Source organism: Mus pahari, chromosome 13 (genome assembly GCF_900095145.1).
Source record: "Mus pahari chromosome 13, PAHARI_EIJ_v1.1, whole genome shotgun sequence".
Taxonomy (NCBI): domain Eukaryota; kingdom Metazoa; phylum Chordata; class Mammalia; order Rodentia; family Muridae; genus Mus; species Mus pahari.
Genome location: NC_034602.1, coordinates 11391788 through 11401078, shown reverse-complemented (window position 1 = coordinate 11401078; position 9291 = coordinate 11391788). Strand labels below are relative to the sequence as shown.

The 9291-nt window shown below is 41.6% G+C and overlaps 1 pseudogene; it reads left to right on the top strand.

Annotated features, from left to right (window-relative positions):
* The first annotated feature begins 3079 nt into the window (after nt 1–3079).
* LOC110330856 lies at nt 3080–3798 on the top strand (annotated as a pseudogene).
* Nucleotides 3799–9291: the final 5493 nt, after the last annotated feature.

The following is a 9291-nucleotide window of genomic DNA, read 5'->3' as shown; positions in this document are numbered from 1 at the left end:
AATGGGGTTATTTGAATTTTTGGAGTTCAGCTTTTTGAGCTCTTTGTATATTTTGGATATTAATCCTCTATCAGATTTAGCATTGGTAAAAATCCTTTCCCAATCTGTTGGTGGCCTTTTTGTCTTGTTGACAGTGTTTTTTGCCTTACAGATGTTAGCTTGTTTTTACACCAAATTAAAACATATACAACTTAACGGTGAGCAGATATAGTTCTTGACAAGTTATGCAGGAAGTAAGGGACTAGTTACAAAGTTGTTGTTTTTGTGAGGCCCAGAAGTCTGAATATGAACTTAGAGAAACTCCATGGTTGTGGGATGGACTGTAAAGATGAGGGTTGAGGCTCTGTAAGACATGGCCTAGAGTGTTTGCTGTGGAGTTTCTTTCTTAAATGGTCCCATGACTCCTTCCCCAGTAATAGAAACCATAAGCACAGACCTTATGAAGGACCCAAAACTGTATCCTAGAGTAACTGAGCTGCTGTCCTGGGTAGGGCTTGTCCACTTAATAAAAAGCTAGGGTTATCTGGGAAGAGCAAGGTCCAATTGAGAAAATGCCTCCACCATATTGGTCTATAAATAACTCTGAGAAAGCAATTTTTGATTAACGATTGATGTTAGAGGACCAGTCCATTGTGGGTGGTGGCATTCCTGTGCAGGTGGGCAGGGTGGCTTACAAAAGCAAACTGAGCAAGCCTGGAGGCGTGATCAAGTAAGTAGTGTTCCTCCATGGCCTCTGCTTCTGTTCCTGCATTCCTTCATGATGGACTCTAAGCTGCGAAATTGAAATAAATCCCTTCGTTCCCAAGTTGCTTTTGGTTCTGGTGTTCATCATGGCAATAGGAAGTGAGCTTGGACACCTTCCTTAAGATCGAGTAGAACAAAAAAGCAATACAACAGTCTGTTTTGATAAAAATAAACCCAAAACATAAGAAAGTTAAAAACAAACAAACAAACCCAACCTTAACAATGAATAAATGTTTGACAGGAGAAACTCATTACCTGATAAAGAAAGACAGTGTCTTTTAGATATCCTATAGTTTCTCTTACAATCTCTAACACATAATGACACATGCAGGGACATGTAAGGAGAAAATCAGATCACATCCAAGGGCTGAGAGGCAACAGGAAGAGAAGACGGAAGGCTCTTGGTGATTTAGAAAACAGATTTTACAAAAGGAGTTAAGAGTATTTGAGGACTTCAAGGAAAAGGTAGGCAAACTGGGTTCTCTAGTCAGACTGTGGCCTCTTTTTGTCAAGTCCTAGTGTGGCAATACTTCCCTGAGGAGTAGAAACTCAGGCTGAGGTGACTCAGGTCCTCACAGAGCAGTTTAGAGACGCATTCCCCCTAGGCCATGACAGGCATGGTTTTTAGACACTGGCAGAGGCACTACTCCAGTATCTCCCGATGGTTCCACCCAGGATACTGGAAAGGCAAGCAAACATGTGGACAGATGTGAGTTTGACAATACTATAGAGGTATCAGAGGACCACAATGCAATCTCTTGCCTATGCATTTGTTGCAGATTGTTGGGAGATGAGAACTGGACACCTGCTCCTGGGGTGAGCTCCATAAACATCTGCTAACCAACGGAACCAGTATTAACTACCCAACTGTTTCAGCTGGACACATTTTGTTTACACACACACACACACACACACAAACCCAATGTCCTAATATTCGGTGACACACTACATCTAACTCCTTCCCACAAAAAGTAAAGGCAGTTCTGCAGAAACCCAGAGTGGCATGTCTGTGCAATTAGATTCTCAGTCCCTTCTCAAAAGTTCATGAACAAATGCCTTCATTTAAAGAAAAATCAAGTTTCATAGAGTGTTAACTTGAGTTAAAGTTTTTTTTTTTACTATTTCTTTTAAAAGTTAAAACATTACTTGTAATTTAAATGAGTTTATGTTTCTAGCACAATCACTCTTATGCTTCTGTTTCTTTTTCAAATGACAAGAACACTGCCCACTGTTTCTTAAACCTCTTCTGCTAAAAGCATTATCATTAGAGGTGCTAAAAGAAAGACTGGAGCCTACTTGGCCTGCAGCACAGAGAAAGCAATCTTGACACTGCCAGGAGACAAGGATGCACTCCCCCCACCTCACCCACCTCCCTCCACTCACTTTCAGAGCCTTCCTTTCTCTTCCCCCTTTCTGCCCCTAACTGCCCTTGCTCAGAGTGAGGCATGCCCATTAGCTGCAGGCAAATCTTGTTTGCAAAGCAGGAAGCTGTAGGAATTCTCCCCCAGTGCTGCTTTCACTCTTTATGTGAGCCTAATCCAGGGGATTAACAAATGGATCTACAGAAGACCTCCTCTTACTGTGAAAGGAGAGACAAGTTGAAGCAGGAATAGTCCTCAAATAAAAGGCCTGGTTATGCTAAAAACTAAGAGCGCAGCACTACCGGGCATGGGGCAGAGTGTATCCCTTGGATGTTGGGTCACAGGGGACACAGCTTTGCTGACATCACAGGCCTTTTGCCTTCACTCACAGCCCTGCCCAACCACTGTAGCTATCTCCTTCTGCCCTCTCTTGTCCCCTTTAGAACCTACCCAGAATCTATTCCACCCCATGCTGTGCACCGGTTGTATGGTGTCTTAATATGGGTTGCCAGCAGCAGAATTTAAGGTGAGATTCTTGGGTGGATTATGCTAGTGCAGGTGCCTTGAGCAAAAAAAAAAAAAACAAAAAAAAAAAAAAAACCAGACAGCTAGGGAAATCAAGATCAGCAAGGGAAGGGACTCTGCTAGGGATTAGTGTCACCCTCTTCCCATGAGTAATTCTACAGCTGAGTCTCATGTTTTTCACTTCTGTGGCAACCATACAAGGAGTTCCTGGCTGAGAGAGGGGACAGCGTCCCAGTGAGGTCACACCTACTCATTGCTGGAGGTGGTGCCTCCTTCTGAAGAAGGACCAGAGAGAACATCATGGTCCCCACCATACAAGGAACTCACAGAGAAGATACTTCAGTGGCTTTAAAAAGAAAGAGCTCTTTTTTTTTTTTTTTTTTTTTTTTTTTTTTTTTTTTTTTTTTTTTTTTTCCCGTGACTCCTCCTAGGTGGTCAGCTGGGTCAAGATGAAGCTGAACATCTCCTTCACTGCCACTGGCTGTCAGAACTCATTGAAGTAGGTGATGAACGCAAGTTTCGTAAGTTCTATGAGAAGCACATGGCCACAGAAGTAGCTGCTACACCCTTGGTGAAGAGTGGAAGGGTTATGTGGTCCAGGTCAGCGGTGGGAATGACAAGCAAGGTTTTCCCATGAAGCAAGGCGTTTTGACCCATGGCAGAGTGCACATGCTGTTGAGTAAGGGGCGTTCCTGTTACAGACCAAGGAGAACTGGAGAGAGGAAGCTCAAGTCTGTTTGCGGATGCATTGTGGATGACAATCTAAGTGTTCTTGACTTGGTTATTGTAAAAAAAAAAAAAAGGAAAGATGGGTATTCCAGGGCTGACAGATACTACTGTGCCTCATCGGTTAGGACCCAAGAGAGCTAGTAGAATCCTAAAGCTTTTGAGTCTTTCCAAAGAGGATGATGTCTGCCAATGTGCTGTCAGAAAGCCCTTAAACAAAGAAGGTAAGAAATCCAGGACCAAAGCACCCAAGATTCACTGTCTTGTTACCGTCCTGAAACACAAACGCTGATGTATCGTTCTGAAGAAACGGTGCACTAAGGAAAATAAGGAAGAGGCTGCAGAATACGCTAAACTTTTGGCCAAGAGAATGAAGGAAGCCAAAGAAAAGCTCCAGGAACAGACTGTTTCTACTTCTAAATCTGAGTCCAGTCAAACATAAGTCTTTAAGAGTAACAAATAAATAATCAGACCTTGAAAAAAAAAAAACAAGAAAGAATAAACCACGTGGATATCAGATATGTTCTGAATATGCTTTGACCATGGGAAGTGGCACTATTAGGAGGTGTGGCCTTGTTGGAGGATTTATGTCACTGTGGGGATGGGTTTTGGTGTCCTATGCTTAAGCTCTGCCCAGGGTGGAAGACCTTTATAGGAGTTGCCTTGGCCATGTGTCCCTTCACAGCAGTGGAAACCCTATGACACCAGACTGATGAATATTCCAAGTCTTAGAATAAGTAGTCTAGAACTCAGGTTCCCTAAAGTCACTTGCCATGAGACTTCACAGGAAGTCTCTCCTCACTAGTTGCTCTCTTTACCCTCAGCCATGTAACTCAGAAGACCTCCTCTTTCAAGACTCTACAGATCCCTGCATGCCAGCTTCATATTTACTTCAGAAAAAGAAAGGCTGTGGTGTATTGAACATATTGCTCATCTTTTAAATATTATTTTAAAAAGTTTGGCTTATTTATTGTCTTCATTTGATTTTATCTTAAAATTTTTTTCATATCTTCCATGAAATCTATTTTATCTGATATTTACTTTTATGATGGCTAGATGTTTAAGGAATACTTGGCTATCTAGCTAAGCCCTACATTTTTCAGAGTCTCTTGCAGCTAGGTGAGATACCCTGACCAATTGAATATGAGTGGCTTTGATATGAATCACTCCTCAATCATATCTTGGAGAAGGCTTAGCTCCTGCCCCTACATCCATCTCTATCAGCTATAAGTTGTGTAGATAGAAGGAAATAGCCTTTGGTTCATGCTTGGAAATGGTACTCAAACATATATATTCCCTTCATCCCATCATGATAGTCAGGACTAGGGCTCCAAGTACGAATGAAGAAGAAGGCAATGCTCCCTCAGAGGGTACTGGAAAGCTCAGCAGTGTGCTGATGACAAGCAGTCCTGGGTTTCTTGTGCTAGAACATGAAAGTGAATAAAAGTTCCCTCTTGTCTAAGTCACTGAAGTCGAGCTCTGAAGCCAAATGCAGGTGCTAGCTCAGCTCTGTTTATGTTTCTCAGAGAGCCACTCAGTAGAGGTGCTGGTTGTGGGCTTCTTGCAGAAATTAAATAGTTGAGTGGTAGTTAGGATACCTGAGTGAAAGAGGAACTGACTGGGAAACATGAAAAACATTTCAAAATGATAAAAAAAAAAAAAGTGGAAGAGTAACTGCTTCTAATATCAAATTGTAGTTCAGGCATATATGATATGGAAAAATACATGCATGGAGAATTTGCAACTGAATACAGCAACATAACCCTTCCCACACATGTAAGCCATTCCTTTGGTTATTGTCCATGTTATATGCTTCCAAGGGAAGACAGACTCCTGCTCTGCATATATCAAGGCCACCATAGTCTGGGTGGTTCTATGTGATTTGGTTGATCAGTATCTCATCTTTCTGCTGTAATTTTCATTTTTGAAATTTTATCGTCTTAATTTTGAGAGGAAAACTACTCCTAGATGTTTAACATTTAGATAATCACGAAATCCTTTGACCCATTGCTGAAAGATTTGCAGGATGACATACTATACACTTTAAGGTATCCAAATAATTATTGATATTATTCGAAGAATGTGGATGTCTGCAGTTAATGCGTTTGCTTTACAGGTGCATCTTAGATTTTATAAAGAGGTTAGGATGAGGTTTAGCTAGGTTCTTCTTTTTAAAATAAAACAATTATAATGTATCCACATTTTTGCAAATGTCCTCCCAGCAGACTGGTCATCTTTTCTGAGGAGGTTCATCTTGTGATTCAGTGAAGATTTCTGAGAGTAAAAATGGACTTGTTAAGCTGGTCCCTTTAGTCATGACAGCCTCTCCCATGGACCACGTTCACACCCATTGCTCATGTCCACATCGTTCACACCCATTGCTCATGTCCACATCGTTCACACCCATTGCCCATGTCCGCATGTTGAGCCCTTCTCCCTTTGCAGTTGTCTTATTTCTGTTTTTCAAATTGTTACACGAACCATGAAGCACTCTGCCTCTTGGCTCCGTTTCTGAAGTTCGTAAGTTGCCCTTAGATTTAGCCTTTTGCTGTATCATGGGTTATACAGATCATATTTGCTTCAAATACATAGTTTTCCATCCCTATCTAGAAGTCACATTTTACCTAACTTCTGTTTAATGAGGCCACAGCATGTCCAAGAAGCACAGGAGACACTCCACGCCACGCCACAGAGAGTAGGAAGTATTCAATTAAGCTGACAGATTCGTTGTTGGTTAAAGCTTTCAAAATAGTTTTAACTCTATATCTTTACATATTATTGTTAGCTTTGATATATATAAATATATACACATAATGTGTTATATATGTGTATATAATTATATATGTATATATTATATTGTATGCACATGCATATGTATGTAAATATACATACATTCATTCTGATAATAAATATTTACTGGGTACTTACTATGTGTTAGGCATTGTGCTGGTTCTGGTAATGTCTCAAATCCTAGTGTTCTTTCCCCTGGGTGGCTGAGGAAAAGAGTAGATAAAGCCAGTTAGCAGATTTCATAGATCAGGCAGAGGGACCAGGTGCAGGTCTCTTGTGTTTGGAGTGGGAAGGAGGTGCCAACTGACAACTGGAATAGTGATTCTCCAAGAAAGTGGCAACTGGGCTAGACCTGTCTCTAAGAGGCATTTGTCTGGGGATGTCAATTTGGACCATTAGTCATTTTTATTTGTTCATCCATTTACTTAGTTATCTATCTATTTATTTATTAATAATCAATCTATTTATTTTTGATGTGATTAGGAAAAAGGAGCTTAGTAACAATTGTCATGTGCCAAATAAAAGGTGTAAAAACTAAAAAATATTTATGAGGTGACCTTAAAGTCTTTAAAGTTTTAAAATGATGTCTGTGGGTAGGACTTGGAGAAACGGTGGGGACTCTATGGCTGTAACAGGGAATCTACCTATCCATAATTCCATGTTGAAATCTCAGCTCAGCTTCGTGATCATTGAGCTGTCTGATAAAAAAGAGGAAGGTGAAGGTGGCTCAGAACAGATCCATCTTCTGATGCAAATAAGAAGAGCTCAAGGATTCTAAACATGCTTCAGACCAGGTGCAGCTGCATCCAGGGCTCCCACGTTCCCCAACTAGTCTCAGGGGCAGGAGCAACAGCCAAAGCCAGGCAGCCAGGACATTGGCACTGTGCCTATGTGCATCTTGAGGGTTGCTGATGTCTCCCTAGCCTCCCCAGGTGATACCTGAAACTGCATCATCGGAAAGGGATGTTTAAAGAGCTCTGCTTTATGACTGCTTGTCCTCAAGGTGGTAGATGATGTTGGGCACTAGGTGGGTTGGGGAATTGTGGTATGCATGCTGTTTATCACCTCAGGGCATCCATTTAACTCAAGATTTTAAGAGGCAAAAAGCAATTTTAAGTTAACGTAACCACCATAGAATAGAATATGAACCTTGTATGGGTTCTAAAGATTGCAGAGCAGATACAAATGAAACCTGGCACTTTCTAGCTGCCCTTGGCAGTTTGGTCTTCTCACAGGGAGCAGGCCTCCCATGTTTGGTTGGAGAAACCTGGAACTTCTGCATGGTGCTTAAGGTGTTTTTGCTGGGGGACCTCCCAGGCTTCTCACTTGTTAGCACCCCAGATACCCCCTGTTAGCTAGAAAAGTTCATTGTTCAAGCACCACAAAAATTCAAGGACCCAAGTCCTGAGAAGCCGAGGCTTCTCAGTTGGCTTATGCTGCCAGTTTCTGAGTATTACTCAGAATGTTGCTTTATTGATGGTTAGGGTAACTTGGCATTGAAGGTCCTCATTCCATGAGTTAAGCAGTATGTTCATAAAAGGGTTTCTGGGTACAGTTTCAGAAGATCTAAATTCCCTGTGGGTCATGATTTAATTTTTGTCTGGAAATGTACAGTGTCTAATAGCTTGGACTAGCTAGCTTTTTTTCCCTCCTCTTTATAAACTCCTCACCGAAAGCAATTATTTCCTGAATTCTGGAGACAAATCAACCATAGAATAGCAGCTGTAGAGTATGTTGTAAGAAAATACTATAATTACCAAGTTAGACATGTGCTAGGACAACAGTCCTTTGCTGATCAACAGCAGTCATTGAAAAACATGTTAGGCAGCCAGTTCTCAATTGTACGTGCCAATGGGAGGGAGTGGCCGGGCCGAGAGTCCCCAGCAGCAGCAAATCCCCAAATCAGGGCTGTTTGGCCTCGGGAGGTACCATGTGCTCCTTTCTTTCTTCTTCTTTTGGCAACAGATTCCTTTAATTAGATCCTATGCATATTATTGTCAATATTAGCTTGGCTTTCTAAACAGATATTCATGGCTGGCAGGAAAGGACACCCTAGGCGACAGGAGAAATTCATTTGCGGATTAAAAATTAGTTGGAGACAATTCTGACATGGGTAATCCTCATGTGGATAATTGAGTGTTGACTGGCATTTACAGAAATGTGTTGAGGGCCGAGGACAGATGTAAATGACGAGCAACATCTTCTGCTAACCCTGGGCTATCTGGTTCTTTTTTATAGACCCCAACCTAATCCATTTAAATCAGAAAGTCCTGCATTGCTACAAGGCTCATTTCTACCCAGTGGCCATCCTGTCCCTCCTCTGAGAACTTGAGAATCCCTCTATGATGTGGCTCAAATCTCTCCATGATCTACTTCACTGTTTCTGTCCATGCTCCTCAACTAGCAGAGAGGAAACTGAGTCACCCAGACATGAAGTAAACAAGTCCAGGAAATTAAAGCTTTTCCAGAGAGAGAAGTTGGTGGGGCATTTAAAATCTATAGACATGTGCTCATTTTACACCACGTAAGTTCTCACAGTAGATACATTGGTGGATAGCACACATTTCCATGTCTATTAAGAAGTCAGCATGAGCAGAGAAGGCACCGTCCTTGCAGGTGGCGGTCTTCCAAAGATGGTGGTGAGAATCCCTCTATTCACCATTCAGTATAAACTCTGGGAATGTCAAAACAGACGTGTATACAGATGCACACTGAAAACTTTTTACTTAGTTGTCGAATGTGAGCCTGTCCGAGGGCAACTTGCTGGAGTCGGTTCTCTTCCGTTCTGTGTGTCACTGGAATTGAACTTAGGCCTGATCAGCCTTGTTAACAAGAGTCTTTCCAGGGTGTAAGTATGCATTTATAAAAATACATGTCCTGCAACTTACATTTAAAAGCTAAGAAATATTAAACTACAAAAAGTTGGGCTTCAAAGAAGTGTGTTCCTCAAAGCAGTTCAACCATCCTCTTTCAACAAATAGATCTTCTTGAGTTAAATCTGTGTGCCTCTGAAACTTTAAGAGAGTAGAGTGGAAACTGAATGTTCTTACAAACTCTCTCATCTGACCATAGTGGCATAAGAATACAATGCTCATATCTGGGTGTAGTAAACTCATGGCCCTCATTACCCACCCTACCCCCAGAA